Source organism: Triturus cristatus, chromosome 12, assembly GCF_964204655.1.
Source record: "Triturus cristatus chromosome 12, aTriCri1.1, whole genome shotgun sequence".
NCBI classification, from domain to species: domain Eukaryota; kingdom Metazoa; phylum Chordata; class Amphibia; order Caudata; family Salamandridae; genus Triturus; species Triturus cristatus.
Window position 1 is genome coordinate 778056339 of NC_140595.1, and position 17296 is coordinate 778073634.

Genomic DNA, 17296 nt, shown 5'->3' on the forward strand with positions numbered 1-17296 from the left:
GCATGCCTAGAGTAGAGAGGGGGTTATAAGGTTTTTTTTGGTCAATAGCCAGATTTTGTTGTGGGAAGTTGGATGGACTATAGAGTCATGCGGTAGAGATCTCATGGGTTCGAAAGCATCGGAAATGATGCAGGAGGTCTAATTCCAATTACTTGGTTTTCTGAAGCAGCATTGATGGGTAATTATGGTCTTAAGAGCAGCTATTTAGGGAGGTTTTTGAAGGATGTGAAATCACTCAGTGACCTGGATTATTTGGAAATATTGCTCCAGGGTTTTCCTTCTGCCACTTTCAGAGTTTTCCCTCCACATCTTATCAGTCTTAATTTTGGGATGATCAGTTTGTGCTATGAGGAGGAAAGTAGCACAATTGAAGTTTGCTAGTTTTCTGTGTGTTTTTGTGTTGCTGGTTTTACACATAAGACAGAGGACCCTGGGTTGTATTTGGATTTTAATGGTTAGTCAAGATTGCTGTGTCGTGAAGGAGACATGGTTGTTTTTTTTCAGTCTAAAGATGATTCTACTTGCTCAGCTTTAGACATGTTTTAGTTCTGCAATGCCTTTATTTGGGATGTCTAGGTATATTTCAAAATAATCGTATAATTTTGGTAGGAGGGCTACTCTGACCAGTAGTTTTCTGTATAGTATGGATGGGGAGGGCTGATTTTAGATATGTCGTATACCTTATAGTTTGTTGACTTGATGGTTGTATGAATCTGAGCTTTGAAAGATAGTTGTGCCTCGAACAGGACTCCAAGGTTTATGTTGGTTAAGTGAAGGAGTCGATGAGATATTTGGAAGCGGTGACACGTCATTATTTACCATCGTGATATCCGTCTGTCACTGTTTAGGCAAAGGCATTGAGGTTCATCCAGTGTTGAACGGAGTGACGGCATTCTGTGTGTGCTTGAATATTGTGGTTATTGCTTGGGTCTAACAGAAGATGTGTATCATCAGCATGTAATTGACATTTAAGGCCTTTCATATTGATCAGGTGTGCTAGAGGACACATGCATACCTTGAGAAGAAGGGGGGAGAGCGTCAATCGACACCCCATACCATGGCCCGTGACTCTGAGACATGTAGACTGAATTTGATTTGCTGCTCTTGATCTTGCAGCAAAGTTTTAAACCAGAGGTCATGTAGGATGAGACCCACCGGATGATTTTGGTCTCTTAAGGTTGGCGCTTTTTTCTCTGCTGCCCTTCACTGTGGTTTTAGTACCTCTTAGTGGGCAGTATCTAGAGTGTGTGTTAACAAGCATAATGTCCAATTCTGTGTAGCTCTGGAGTTGGTTGGCTACCTCTGCCTCAATGATCTTTGTTTAGAAAAGTAAAAGATGAGATGGGACATTTGTTGTTTGGAGTGTAGGTGGCTATATTTGTTTATTTAAGTAGGGGTGAACAATGTTGTGTTTTAGAGCATTCGAGAAATGACCTCTTTGTAGGGTCTAGTTGGTGATGGAGGAGATAACTCCATTCTCAGATAGTCTTTATGAGTTTGGAAGATTCTCCTTCTAGTAGTGCTCCAGATGGTCTCATGGTGGTTAGGGAGTGCGAGCGTTCACCATTGCAAATATAGAAAGTAGGAGGCACGCTTATTGCACTTAGCTTGAGAGAATAAACTTGAGAATTTCAGGTTGGTATTAAGGGATGACATCACTTTGTAACTTTGAATAAAAGCTTTGTTTGGAGATGTTCTGTTGAGGATATGCAGTCATTCTTGAAGAATTTCTTGGCAACACATATTTCTGTCTTATATCTAGTGTGATGTTATTTACAGACTTCTTTGTTTGATTTCTTGGCAGATTTCACTTTAATTTGAAGTAAAATTGGTTTATAATATGGGCAGGGTTGTTTGAGATGTCTTATTGATAAGGGGATGTGTAATATGTTAAAGATAGAGAATTTGGAAAGATGTTCTTGTAGGTTTGCGTAAAAATGTAACAAGTTTGTTTTAAGGGATGGTGTTTCACCTGGAGTGTGGGGATATAAATAGAGAATGTTATCATTGCGTGTTCGGTCCAAGATTGTGGCGGGATGGAGATGTTCGAAGGGTGTACATTTTGTTCTTGAATGAGGTTGATTTGTTTGCCCGACTTGGTGGGTCTACCTTTTGGGAGAAGCTGAGCGAGTTGATTAGGGAAAGCAAGCCCAGTGTGAGTGAAACGTCTTTGCCCAGTTGAATGTTGAAGTCACCCATTATTAGAATTTTGTTAGCAGTATTTTGTAGCTGTTCTGAAATTCTGACAGGATGGTGGAACAGTGGGAAAGAAACATCAGGCTCTCTCTCCAGTCATTATTCTTTTCAACAAGGAGTTTCCCAAGTCGTGATCCTCTGCACTGCTCTTCAACGTGTACATGGAACCCTTTGACTCTGTTCTCAGAAGCCCCAATACTTCCTCCCACTTTTACGTTGATGATACTGAGCTACACATGAAAATCTCTTCCCGGGAGGACATGTCTCACTCGCCTGGATTTCCAAGGGCCTCAAGTCATGGATGTAACATCACCATCCTAAGCGTAACCCTTTAAAAGATAAAACATCGCTAGTCGCCCTCTGCCTCCACTGTGAGTGTATTTGTCACATCATTGGCCTGCACCAGCACTGCAGGTAGCTGTGACAACCCCAGCACAGCTTTGGTTAAAATGAGGCCAACTACTGCAACAACCTCAGTGGCCATTGGTGAGACAACCCTAGTGTCACAACCTCCATATCAACTTGTTATGTTGACAGAGGTGCAGCAGGCGGTGAATTATTTAATAAAGGTTTTGTAGGTTATGATTATCGGGCAGAGAAACACAGGATAGTACCCCAACCTTGGCATTAGGAATTCCAAAAGTAATTGGTAAGGCACCTGATGGTACTATAAAAATCCTTTCGTGGAACGTTGCTGGTCTAAAAAACAAACTACTCAATCCTGACTGGGGCTCTTTTATGGCAGCTCACGATATCTGCCTGATCCAGGAAACTTGGGCCCTAGAGGAGAATGTTAGCCCAGGTTATGCAACCTTCCACATCTTAGCAGTATCTAGCGCCAGAGGCCGCCCATCTGGCGGCCTGTCAATTTGGATAGGCACCCACTTGGGCGTCCAAGCTATCCAAATTCCAACTAGTTCCCCTGATCTCCAATGTGTCCTATTGACGCCCCCCAACTCAGTAAAAATAGCCATAATAAATATCTATTCTAGGCCAGTAAGGAGTGGCCAGGAGTCAGATACGATAAAAGCTCTAGGTCTTTTTATTCAGACTCTTGACCCCTCTGTTACAATTATTCTTGGTGGGGATTTTAATTGCCAATTCGAGCCCTTGGCAATTCCAGACTCTGATGAGCAGGATGATGAAGATCTGTATTTGTGTATTCCGGATCCAAAGATCCCTCCCGTTAAGGCTTGGACCTGGTTGGTCCTCCAAATTAAATCATTCTCACTTGCCACGTCCCTGCGAGCGTGCAATGGGAGATTGGATCCCGATCGTCCAGGATCATCCACATTTAATAGGGCTGTGCAAATGTCCACCATTGATTACATCATGATGGGAGCAAGGCATTGGGACAGGCTGTTAGGATTTAGAGTACATCCGAGACATGATAGCGACCATAATGCCTTAGTTCTTACACTCAAGCCAGGGAGTTTTGGGTTGACAAACCCTGAAGCCGACCCAACTATTAATGCGACTTTGCCCCTGGTGGTCTCGAACAATCGTCGTAGGGTTAATTGGCCCCACTTTCAGAACTTTCCGTCTAGGCTGGGTGAAATATACCAGCTTGTTATTCCATGGTTAGCTGCGATGGCCGATCTACCGCCAAATGGCCAGGCTGTTGATATTCATAGACAGTTGGCCAATGTGCTGGGGGATGTTTTCTGCCCCTTTAGTAAGCCTAGACGAGGTGGGGCCAAGATACACCCCTGGTACAATGCAACATTCAGGAAAGCTAAGAAGGACCTCCTTACCGAAATTAAAACCAGGGATAGCCTAAAAATTAGATTATCTCGCTTGCTTTATAAAAAGGCAATCGAGGGAGCCAAGAGGGATTGGGAGGAAGCTAGGTGGTATGACCTTAGAAACGCGTTCCTGACCAGGGACGCAAAGACATTCTGGGCTATTGTTAGCTCCGGCTCTAAGGGAGGAGAACAAGCTATCCTCCCAAATATTGCATCCTCCGTTTGGGAAACTCATTTTGGAGCTTTGTATGCATGTCCGGAGCACGTAGAGCTAAATTGCGAGGGAATTGCGTTGCTCACCCGCCACGCCGCCCCAGACCCCCGCCACGAGTGTCGACTGGCGGGGGCCTCGGGTGATGAGTCGGGACCGAGCATGCACCCCCTCAATCCCCTAGATAGTATTACTCTGAAGGAGGTAGAATCTGCTATAGCCAGATTGCTCCCAAACAAAGCTCCTGGCCTTGATAAATTGCCAGGGGACTTGTTTCGAACCCAGCCAAAAATATGGGCTCCTTACTGTGTCACTTTATTTAATGCTGTCCTTATGGGGTCTGATCCACCGGACACTTGGCTGGGGGCTGAGATAGTCCCTATATATAAAAAAGGCTCCCCACTTACCCCCTCAAACTACAGGCCCATCAGTTTGCTAGACACAACACAAAAACTAATGGGCAGAATTATACTGGACAGGATACAAGCCTGGATGGAGGAACGGGACTTATTGTCCACCCTCCAGGCTGGATTTAGGCCAGGCATTTCAACCTTGGACCAAATCTTTCGGCTCCAGGTCCTTTTTTGGAAAACCACAAGGGTTGAGGGTGGCAGCCTCTACCTTGTTTTTGTGGACCTGCGGGCTGCCTTCGATTTGGTCCCTAGGAAAAAATTGTGGGAGGTTTTGACTGACTTGGGCCTTCCCCCCCTATTTGCTTAATATCCTGGTCCATCTGCATGATGGTAATTATGCACGGGTTAGGTGTGGGAGACATGGGGCCCTTTCGGCCCGCTTTCCTGTTTCAAGGGGTGTCCAGCAGGGGTGCGTCTTGGCCCCTACCCTTTTTAGCTTATTCATTAATGGTCTCATTGATACTCTGAATGAAGTAAAGGACAGTGATGCCCCTTGGTTGGCGTCTGGCCGGGTGCCTGCATTAATGTTCGCGGATGACACTTTGTTGTTATCCCGAACATCCTCGGGCATCCAGCGTGTATTGGATGGTTTCGTGAGCTTTTGCGCCTCGCGGGGTCTGGAGATTAACCTGGATAAAGCCAAGTTTATGATCTTCAATCCCCCGAGGCGCACGTGCCCGAACCCTCTTTTGAATGGTGTCCCGTTGGAACGAGTTAAAACCTTCGTCTACCTTGGGATCACACTGACGGAGGATTTTGGCTGGGGCCACCAGATTGCCAGATTGCCAAATCTGCCGTTAGACTCTCACAAATCGCAGGGGATATTGGCAAGTTACAGAGAGCATCGATATCTAAACCGGTCGCGCCGGCTCTTGAGATCTATAACCTTCAGGCCCGAATCGCTTCTCTCTATGGTGCTGAACTATGGGGCCATAAGACTACACCAAGCCTCCTGAGGGTTGAACAGGCCTTCATGAGAAATTTGTTCGGCCTTCCGATAAGTACTCCCCTCATCCCCTTGCAAATGGATTTGGGATTGGAGTCCATTGAGAAATTGGCAGAACTACGTCCCTTGCTATACTGAAGGAGGCTCTGGTCAGTACCCGAGTTGGTCTCTTTCAGACTTGAATTTCGGGAGGCCTGGGACCAGTTAAAAAACAAAAATATCCCTTGGCTCTCTCATATCAAAGCCTTCTCAGTAACAATAGGTTTGCCTCAGTAACGGGGGTCCCCCGAGCTAAGCTGTCCGAGGATATCCAGGGCCCAGTTGCTAAATTTGGAGAGACAGCAAAATCTACGAGCTCTACACTGCTTAACTTCTTATGGAAGGCTTTCTGCTGAGTTCCTCATATTTAAAGTTGAAATGGGGTGGGAGAAATTTTTGGACTCTGTCCAACCCCCTATTGCGAGGAAACTATATGTCCAACTAAGGCATGGCTCTTTGCCCATTAGGACATTTACTTCGAAATGGGCAAAAAATGACAATGAAAATTGCCCAGCATGTAACCATACTAGAGAAGACGTTACCCATGTCCTATTTTTTTGCCCTGCATACAGCAATATACGTAAATCTTGGCTTGTTCCAATATGCAAAAACTTGGCCTTTAGACACTGTATGCAGGCGTGTAGAGTTCTCAGACACGACACCTCTCCCCCTATTGTATTTGCTGTCTCCCGCTTCCTTTATGGTATGTGGCGTCGAAGGTCAAGTTTTAAAGTTCTTTAAATCATTGATATAGCTTGATACTTACTGTTTAATTCGCTTTTAAGGATATATCTATATTTATTTTTTTATAAGAATCTTTTATCTATGTATGTATTTTTATCTGCTCTCTTATGGTCCTCGACCGAAATAAAGTTATCAATGAATGAATGAATGACTACAACCACACCTGGTAACAAAGCACCGCAGCAACAGGGCAGGTACTGAGAAGAGAGACATTTGCACAGGCCTTGGTGAACGTTGCCTGCAGGCTAGGTGAGATGCAGACTGCGCAGGTGCTACGCAGCACTGAGACCAACACACAGACCCTTGGTGACATCAGCGTCACACTCAGGGAAATGGTGTGGAAATATGGATTTTTCTGGTCAGTTATGTCCCCTATCTTGGACCCCAACGGTTTCATGTATAAATCACAAGTACATGTATGTTTCCTCCAGTTCCAGTTATGAAGACGCAAACACATGTGCGTCCACCGCCAACATGTCCTCTTTCAGATCCGCCATGAATGGGCCGGATATTCCATTCCTAAGTACGAAAGGCCACCGGCTTTATATGGTTCACTTATGCTATTTTTCAGTCCAGGCGAGTAGGCCCTGATTCTGCCATCAAGCCTTTTTCTGCCTTCTGCCTCTGAAAGCTCCAGTCTGAGCCTGCATCTGCGACCATGAACTTTGTCTCATTCCCTGCGCGGCTCACGGTGCATGACATCAGCTTGTTGCCTGCCAAAAACTGTATTTCACCTTCGAAATTATCTGCTCCGCTCCCTGCCCAATGCATTCCTGTCTAGTAGTTTAAGTAAACATTCTTCCAGCTACCGAGCAAAGGCCCGGCTTCTCTGTCTTTATGCAAGTAATTCATAGCCCTATTATCATGGAAGACTTCTGCCCTCGCATCTAGTGTAGACACATAGACGCTTGTACACGCACTAACAGTCAGTATAGTCAGTATAGAATAAGATTCTTCTCTAAGAGACCTCTCTTTTGGATAACATAGTTCTTTAAACATAGGATGTTAGATATGATTTGGGATTAGGTTGACTTGACCCTCCAGACATCTGTCGCCACATGTAGAGTTAAATGTCAAATCCCCTTCACCCCCTAGTCGCACGTCAATCATACGTCATGCTGCTGCGCGCGCATTTCTGCCAAGTATTTCTGCTGACATTGCAAAATTCTTTCATGGAACCACCCTATTATGACATCATACCTGATGACGTTCTTTAATTACACCCAGTTACGCCCACTTTTGCTACGCATGTATGTTCTATCTCTACTATCAATTGTTACGCCTCCTGCATTTGCTTCACTGTAATGCCTATTTTATAAAAGTGATTACTTATCAATAACGTATGTACTTCACTTCCTGAGCCTCCGTGGTGATGGAACCTGGAGCCCACGATTTCGAAATCGTCCATTGGAATAAAGCCCATTCTTAACCTCTAATATCACGGATTTTGCCTCTTATTTTACTGAGCTATTTTTATTATTTTTCTGTATCAAATTAAGTCCCGGTAATTAAATTATTTACCACAGGAATGGCGCCCGAACAGGGACACTTTCTCATCTCACGCGCCGGCGGTGCGTTGCAGGCCCGGTCTCCTGCCACAGCTGGACGGACAACAACGCGTACCAGCAGGATTTCCTGTATCTCCCTCCGGTCAAGCGGGGGCGACTGAGGCTGCGATCAACACCCAGACGAGGCGGTGAGAAGTGCGAAGTATCCCGACCAGAGCCTAGCTGAGAGAGCAAGATCCGAGGTATACAGAGGCCCACCAAGTTCCGAAGTTCCGAGGTTTCCGATGTTCCGAAGTTTCCGAAGTTTTCGAGTCGAGTCCAGTCCAGTTCAGTTCAGTTCCGTTCCGAGGCCTTCCGTTCCGAGCTACCCGGTGAGTACCATTACTGGGGAGGCGTTCTGGCGTGCACATAAGTTGTGCCGGTCCAGACGGGTTTGGGTACACAAATCCGGTCTGCACTGTTTTAGCAGTGTATCTGTACTGTTTAGCAGTATATCTAGTATATCAAGTATATAAATTCAGAATAATTCAGTTAATGCCGAGGATTATGTTTTGTGATTAAGTTTTCTTAGATCGTCATCATCATTGTTGCTCATTTAAAACGTTAAATGTTAAATGTGTTAATACGTCCTGCATATTGTGGTATGAATGACTGTTCATTATTGTGTTTATGGTATTAAGTTTGTTCAAGACCAAGTATCAGATCAGTTCTCAATATGCCGCTCTTTTCGAAACTAAGACAGATCACAACTAGAAAAGGGGTACTCGAAGAAGCTGTCCCCATTCCTCCTAGGGACACTCCAGGGTACTTCATGTATCATAAACATGGCCTAGACGCCATATTATTTCTTGATCTATGGGTAGACTACACTAAGGAATTACCAGAAAGTCAGAGGTGGCCCGCAGCTGGGACCTGGGATGCAGATTGCATCGTGAAAGTAGAGGAAGAATTATGGAAAAGGAAAGCCAGACAGTCACAGAAAGACGCCATTGAATTATGGCGTAAAGAATCGTATAGACGTACAGAAAAAGCACGTAGACAGGAAGAGAGGAGTAAGGAAAATTCAAATAAAGTCCGAGAAAATATATTAATTAAAGAAGGTACACGAGTGAAATCAGAACAAGTAGACAGACAAAGAAATGCCCTTATGAATGGTATGTATCCCCTTCTGGCCGAGGGATTACCTAAGGCTACTCCGGAGATACCAAAAGACTTGCCACCCCCATTATTCCCAATAAAAATGCATCCTAAGGGGCATCCTAGAACAGCAGAAGATGTTTTTCTTTCCTCATATTTAGATGACGCAGCTCCCGAGTATGCTAACCCCGCCCCACATAGACCGTCTGCCGGGGAGGTTCAACGCCAAGATCCTGTATCTGTATCCTTACAGCATCAAATCCTGACACAAGTTCCGGCAAGCACATCTGTTTCCACATCTGTTCCTACAGCTGCTCCTACAGCTGTGTCCACACCTATAGTTGCTGTATCACGTTCAACGAATCCTTTCACGTCCGATACCCCAGACGGGGCTACCGGAGGTGCTACCAACATTTTTTCTACGCCACCCAGAATAAATAAACTTACTTTTCAAGAATCAGCACATCCACGTACCCCCAAACTCATAAATTCCCGCACGCTTAAGGAACTTCTTGTAGATTGTAGATATGACCCTGTGCCCGGAAAAGAGGGCGAAATGATCCTGGCATCATTACGTATCAGACGAGCTGCGGTGTATTTAGGAAAGCTACCAGGAATGACTATGCATTTAGACAATATATATCATTATGTCCAAACAGGGCGAGATTCTGAATGTATTAACAGAGCTATGGAATACCAGAAAGTGGAAATACAGGGGGAACTGTTACGTTTCCTCATAAACTGTGTAATCAGAAATCAAGACCGACCGGGGGTAGATCCGGAAATAATGCAAACCCTTACCAGATGGAGCCAGAATATATCAGAAGGGAGACATGATAGGCAAAAATGTATAATAGCCATGTGCCGAAAGATCCGTAAAGAAATAGAACGCCTACACGAAGAGAGATTAGCGGTAGACGAGTTTGAACACAATGAGGAGGAGGAAGGATCAGGACTGCCCACAGGACAGTCAGAAACAATAGCCTATGTAGGTAGAGGAAGATCTTGTAATAGTACTAGATGTTTCACTGACCCGATACGTCCGGTATGTCCAGATAATAACAGGAATTTCCAAACACCTATAATAAATATAAGGTCCCCCGAGCATTCGTTCCAAGCCGCTGACAAATTACTCCGAGAACGAAGGGGTTATCATTTACTCGATTCTATGGATGAACAAGAATTAGCCAGGTCAGCCGTTCATTGGGTTGACAGTCCCGGAAAATATGGCGATGATACAGTAGCACACACATTTTTGAACCTCACCCCAGATGAACAGCGTTTAGCTGGGATTTATATGATTCAACAACTTCTTATACTTTATAAAAGCCAACATTCCGATCCTGGTCCTTTACCTGATATATTGACTGAATTACTCACGAATAGATGGAGAGGTTCAGGTACTAAGTTAATTAGAGAAATACTAGAATCAAGAAAGCAGTACATTCTTTTTGTATGCCCAGAACATGTCTCACTGCCCATCAAGGAAAGAACGACGTATTACATGGACAGACAGAATCCCTTACGAGAAGTACACCCAATAAAGGGCGAGGACAATCAGTTTAAACGTGTATATGTATATACGCCCATATCGAAAATAGAATTGTTAGAAATGAAGAAAGTGGTACCCAGTCATGACAAAGACCCAGCGGGTTTCCACCGAGAAATTAAAGACATGTTACTCATGGGAGAGTATACCTATCCCGACATTATGACAATATTAAAGGTATTAATGCCTGCTGGCATTTATGAAAAACTCAAGGAAAAAGAGTGGGAGGTGGGAGACCAAAAGATAGAATGGACAGCCTTAGAAGCAGAAGAAAAGGCCCGAACTGCAGGAGCAGGGCTTGGGGATAAAACTAAAGCACTACCAGGTTTACTAGTACAGGTACTGCCACGTTTATTAACCACGAAAAAGGAAGACTGGGGTGCAATCTCAGCCTGTAAACAAAAGCAAGATGAAGACACTAGTGATTTCTATGCCCGATTCGAAAAATGTTTTGGTATAAATAGTGGTATAAAAGCAAGTAGCGAGTCATACCCACATCTGTTTGTGACAAAATTAGTTGAAAATTCCTTGCCCCAGGTGAAGAATAGAGTATTAAAATTCGAGAGTACCTGGCAAGGTAATACCCCATCACAAATGTTACAAATGTTACAGTATCATTACAATAGAATTAGAGAGGAACAAGAACATGAGCAGAGACGCATGAAAGACACAAAAATGAAAATGCTAGTCTCCCAGACAGTTCCAGCTGAAGGTCATAAAAAGGGTACGACACAGTCCGGTGATTCAGCAGGACCTGTAAAAGGGACATGCAACTATTGTAAACAACCAGGTCATTACATACACGATTGCCCAGTCTTGAAGCGTAATATCGCCACAGGTAAAACACAAGAAAGACCACGGCCACCTAGACAGGATCAGAATGAACAAGGAGCACCGCAGCATGCCCAGTCCATGCCAGCTCCACAACAGTCTATACAGTTTGTGCCAGCTGCACCAGCGCTGCCTGTTGCTGCCACACAAACAACGACACGACAGCTGTACCAGACCGCACAGTATGACTATCCTGATTATCAACGATACGCATGAACCAGCCTAGAGAGGGAAGTTGACTTACCCCTTATCGAGGTCCCTGTAGACCAAGAAGGACCTTATGTACATAGTGAACTATTAGGCCAAGATAGAAAATTTTTACTTGATACAGGGGCAAGTCGAACAACTATAAAACGTAGTGAAGTTCCAGGGGCACCCCTCTCAGGCTCACAGAATATTTCCCTTGGTTTTTCAGGAAAACCTATTGTTAATGAAGTATCACAGCCTCTTCCACTTACGATAGGACCTTTGACCCGAACTACAGATTTATTGCTTACTAAATCATGCCCAGAAAACTTGTTAGGTATAAAAACTTTGAAAGCTCTAGGAGCTATAATATGTTGTTCTCCGGAAGGAGTAAGATTGTTTTTACGAGATTTCAAAGGGCACTATGTGTCCCGAGACATGGATTCCCGACTGCAGACTTTACCCACACATTTATGGGCACAAGGCCCTACAGATGTTGGTTGCATGAACATTACACCATATCGAGTCACACTAAAGGCAGGAGTGGTACTACCACGAATGCGACAATACAAGTTACCCCCAGATGCTGTAGTGGCTTTACTGCAAATCATTGACGAGCTTATTGGCCAAGGAGTGGTTGTGGAGACCGACTCCAATGTATGTAATTCACCGATAATTCCGATTCTTAAACGAACTGATCCAAAGGCTCCACCAGTATATCGATTGGTTATTGATCTGCGCGAATTAAATAAATGTATTGTACCACAATACCCCGTAGTTCCAGACATCTCTTCATTACTGACAGCTATTGATTCCGAAGCAACATTCTTTACTGTAATTGATCTCAAGAATGCCTTTTTCAGCGTCCCAATAGATCCAGAAAGCCAATACTTGTTCGGATTTAGTTTAAATGGACGAAGCTTTAAATTCACACGCGCACCTCAAGGATTTACAGAAAGCCCCAGCATCTATAGCCAAGCACTGAAACGAGAACTTGACAGTATACACATGCCAGTCAACACTGCCCTGCTTCAATATGTCGATGATCTGCTGATCACCGCTAGAAACGAACCTGAATGTGAGAAAGCATCACTGACGGTATTACAATTTTTGGCCGAAAAGGGGCACAAGGTGTCCCCTTCTAAGCTGCAATTCTGTGTCCAGCGAGTTGTTTACCTTGGTCACTCGCTGTCCAAGGAGGGAAGGCAGCTTACACCAGATCGCATCCAGCTAATTGCAAATATGCCAATACCCAAGACACAAAAGGAGGTGCGGGCTTTCATAGGCCTCACTTCATATTGTAGGCAGTGGATCCCTCAGTATGCATTTCTAGCAAAACCACTCATTCAATTGACAACACAGGAGGTAGCCACATCGACTGTTCTCCCTTGGACTCAGGAACATACACACGCTTTTGAAAGTTTAAAGAAAGCTTTATGTCAAGCACCTGTCCTAGCAACACCATGTTACAGCAAACAATTTACGCTCTTTGTTACAGAACGCGAAGGTACTGCTTTGTCAGTACTCACACAGGAACAAGCAGGATCACACAAACCGTGTGCTTATTTTTCTAGTACATTAGATCCCGTAGCTCAGGCTCTGCCTGCGTGCCTGAAATCAGTGGCAGCAACAGCTTTAGCAATTAGACAAAGCGATGCCATAGTGTTAGGACATCCATTGACAGTACAAGTACCACATGCAGTAGAGGTTCTCTTGAACCGCACACAAACACAACACTTGACTATAGCACGACTCACTGGTTACGAATTAACATTGTTTCAGCCACATATAGAAATCAGACGTTGTAGTACATTGAATCCTGCCACACTGTTACCTGTAAATGGAACAGACCCACTTGCACATGATTGTATTGAAGTTATCACTATCACGACGAAACCCAGGCAAGATTTGACAGACGTTCCATTGTCAGACCCAGACCTGACGTTGTATGTAGATGGTTCATGTATGAGAACAGGTACAGGAGAGTTAGTGGCCGCTTATGCAGTCACAACAGACGCTGAAATCATTGAAACAAATTGTATAAATATCTTGTCCGCTCAAGCAGCAGAGCTCATCGCTCTGACACAAGCCTGTATTCAAGCCACAAATAAAAAAGTCAACATATACACTGATTCACGTTATGCATTCGGAGTTGTACATGACTTCGGCGTGCTGTGGCGAGAGAGAGGTTATTTAACTTCTCACGGTGCCCACATTCAGCACGGACCCCTCATTCATGCCTTATTAGATGCAATACATCTACCCACTGCAATATCAATTATGAAATGTAAAGCTCATACGAAAGTTACTGATATCATTTCTCAAGGCAATGATCTAGCTGACAGAACAGCTAAACAGACTGCTCAAACTCAAACATCCGACATGACAAAGACAATAGTCCAGACACCAACACATTGCATGATGGTTAAGGATCCCGCTCTTGACGTAATTGACATACAGACACATGCTACTCCAGATGAAATAAAGAAATGGACTGAATTAGGAGGGATCCAAACGGATCAAGGATGGATGACGAAGGAAAAATCTGTGTGGTTCCTTCCTGATTCAATGGTCCAAGTCGTTATTAACACTGTACATAGTCCAGCACATCTAGGAGAAAAAGCTATGCTAGACAGCATCCAACACATTTGGTTCAACAAACATTTACGAGCAGCAGCTAAACAAAAAGTCCGTACCTGTATGATCTGTTGTCAGTTTAACCCAGGAAAAAGCATTCCCGTAGAACAGGGTGGATTTCAGCCTCCTGATCACCCTTTTGAAGTCCTCCAGATGGATTATATCCAGATGGAACGATGTCGAGGATTCAAATATGTTCTCGTAGTTGTCTGTGCTCTTTCCCGTTGGACAGAGGCATACCCGGTTTCAGATTACACTGCCCCGACTACTGCCAAACAGTTAGTTCGAGAATTCTTCCCACGGTACGGTTTACCACGTGTTGTCTACTCAGATAACGGCCAGCCGTTTTCCTCCGAACTAATGAAACACGTTTCACTCTTGTTAGGCTATCAGTGGAGATTCCACTGTGTCCGACACCCCGAGGCAGCAGGTCTCGTGGAACGACATAATCAAACTCTGAAAATTAGATTGTCTAAAATATGTAGAGAGAAAGGTGTCGACTGGGTAGTAGCCTTACCCGTTGCACTCTTTTACATGAGAATGGTAGCGCACTCTCGAACAGGGCTATCTCCTTATGAAGTGGTCTTTGGTAGACCACCAAATATGTGGGGGACGCCTATACCACGCAAAATAACTGATATTGACTGTAATATGCTGACAGATTACTTGGCTTCCTTGATGTCTGCACTACAATCTTGTCGTTCACAGGTAGCTGCAGCTTTTCCCGACAACACTGAGGTGAAACCCCATGACGTAATTCCAGGAGATTTGGTCTTAGTGAGGAACTTTGATCGGAAGTCTCAGCTGGATCCTAGGTGGAGGTCGCCTCAGCTGGTGTTGCTAACGACGAGGACAGCCGTAAAGATCGAAGGTCGAAAAGGCTGGATACATTCAAGTCATATCAAGAAATTCCATGGACTACCATCAGATGTAAACGACACACCTTGCGTGTCTTCCCCGAGTGACTCTAAACTTCCTTTGGTTGAATTAAATAGTCGTGAACTATATAAACTAAAACTCAGGTCTAACCAGTCAGGCAATTTGATTGTTTAAGTCCTCTCCAAGGTGAAGCGGTCGAATTTGTCTCTGACATGTATCCCTTAGACCTGTACAGAGAAAGAAACAAAAGGATAAAGCTGAAACGACATGCGTACTGTAAATCACTGCGTAGTCATTGCACAGTGACGTTACTAATTCTGTTTTTCCTAAGTCTTTTAATAATTACTGCAAGTATATTGTTGCACATATGTTATCCTATTTTTAGACATGTTTATAATGTTACTGCTGAACATTCTTTTAGTGAATTACCTCCGCATGAATTGTCATATAGATTTGCGCTGCGCAATAACACTTTTATTAGTATGTTACATCATTCCCATCAGGTTAGCAATGCTACAAATTGTTGGATATGTGGCCGACTCCCTCCCTATCAGAATTATAAAGGAATTCTACCTCTCTTTCCATACCCGTTCACACACAACGGCTCCTGTGGAGCATGGTTTAGTTTAATTAATTCCCAAGATTCGAACTCCGCAGTTTATCAAGACAACGGGGTATGGGGAAATCTGAACTTAGTTTTACTTAAAGTCTGCCACCCCAACAAGGAGGGACTTCCCAAAAGAACAGGAACTGATCTAGAAAATGAAGTATATGGATTAGGTAATTTTACGCTTAATCTCTTGATCTTGAATGTCGAATCCGAAGCTACTCCAATTTTGCCCGCCATGCCAGTATTTCCAGTAAAAGGTGAATTATGTGTAAGAAAGAATGGTTCCATACATATGGGCCATAGTAGATGCACCACTGTAATAGAATTTAGTGATCAAGGCAAGTCGACATCTAGAGCTTCCCGCCATTCCTATTTTATATGTGGTCAGACGGCATATATACGTCTGCCTCTAGATTGGGATGGTACCTGCTACATCGGATTCCTTTTGCCACCTGTTTTTCTAGCTCCTCCTGATTATCACAGAAATACTCATTTAGTACACAATAGAGAAAGGAGAGATCTCCCAATAGTCGATTACACTGAAACAGCATGGGAAAAATACACAGATTTCAATAAAGGTCTCTTTCCCTATATAGGTACCGTTACTAATAGTAAGCTGATACGTAGATTAACTAGAACCCTTGAAGCAGTAGTGAACGAAACTATTTCCGCCTTAGGCAATTTAACAGAAGAGCAGTCTGCTATGCGGATTGTTGTGCTTCAAAATCGTCTTGTCCTTGACGTCATCCTGGCCGATAGGGGCGGAGCTTGTAGGGTCATCGGATCAAGTTGTTGCATTTTCATACCAGAAAATGCGCCATCTGTATATAAAGCCATAACTCGCCTTCATAAGATTGTAAGCCAGATACACCAGAATCCAGGCACCTGGACTTGGTCCGGTTGGTTTTGGAGTGTATTATCTACCTTTGGATGGAAGGTCCTATCCTTCCTAGGTATTGGCTTTCTCATACTATTCAGTTGCTGTCTATGTCTACAATGTGGACCAGCGATCTGTGGTCTGTGTGCCACATCGTGTATTCCACCACCAAGATTTCATTCATCCCAGAAGAAAAAAGAAGAACAAATGATGCTATATGAACAGATCAACGGATTGATGAAGATTGATATCTCTTAACGGGCAAGTAGGGGACAAGGAGGGAATGTGGAAATATGGATTTTTCTGGTCAGTTATGTCCCCTATCATGGACCCCAACGGTTTCATGTATAAATCACAAGTACATGTATGTTTCCTCCAGTTCCAGTTATGAAGACGCAAACACATGTGCGTCCACCGCCAACATGTCCTCTTTCAGATCCGCCATGAATGGGCCGGATATTCCATTCCTAAGTACGAAAGGCCACCGGCTTTATATGGTTCACTTATGCTATTTTTCAGTCCAGGCGAGTAGGCCCTGATTCTGCCATCAAGCCTTTTTCTGCCTTCTGCCTCTGAAAGCTCCAGTCTGAGCCTGCATCTGCGACCATGAACTTTGTCTCATTCCCTGCGCGGCTCACGGTGCATGACATCAGCTTGTTGCCTGCCAGAAACTGTATTTCACCTTCGAAATTATCTGCTCCGCTCCCTGCCCAATGCATTCCTGTCTAGTAGTTTAAGTAAACATTCTTCCAGCTACCGAGCAAAGGCCCGGCTTCTCTGTCTTTATG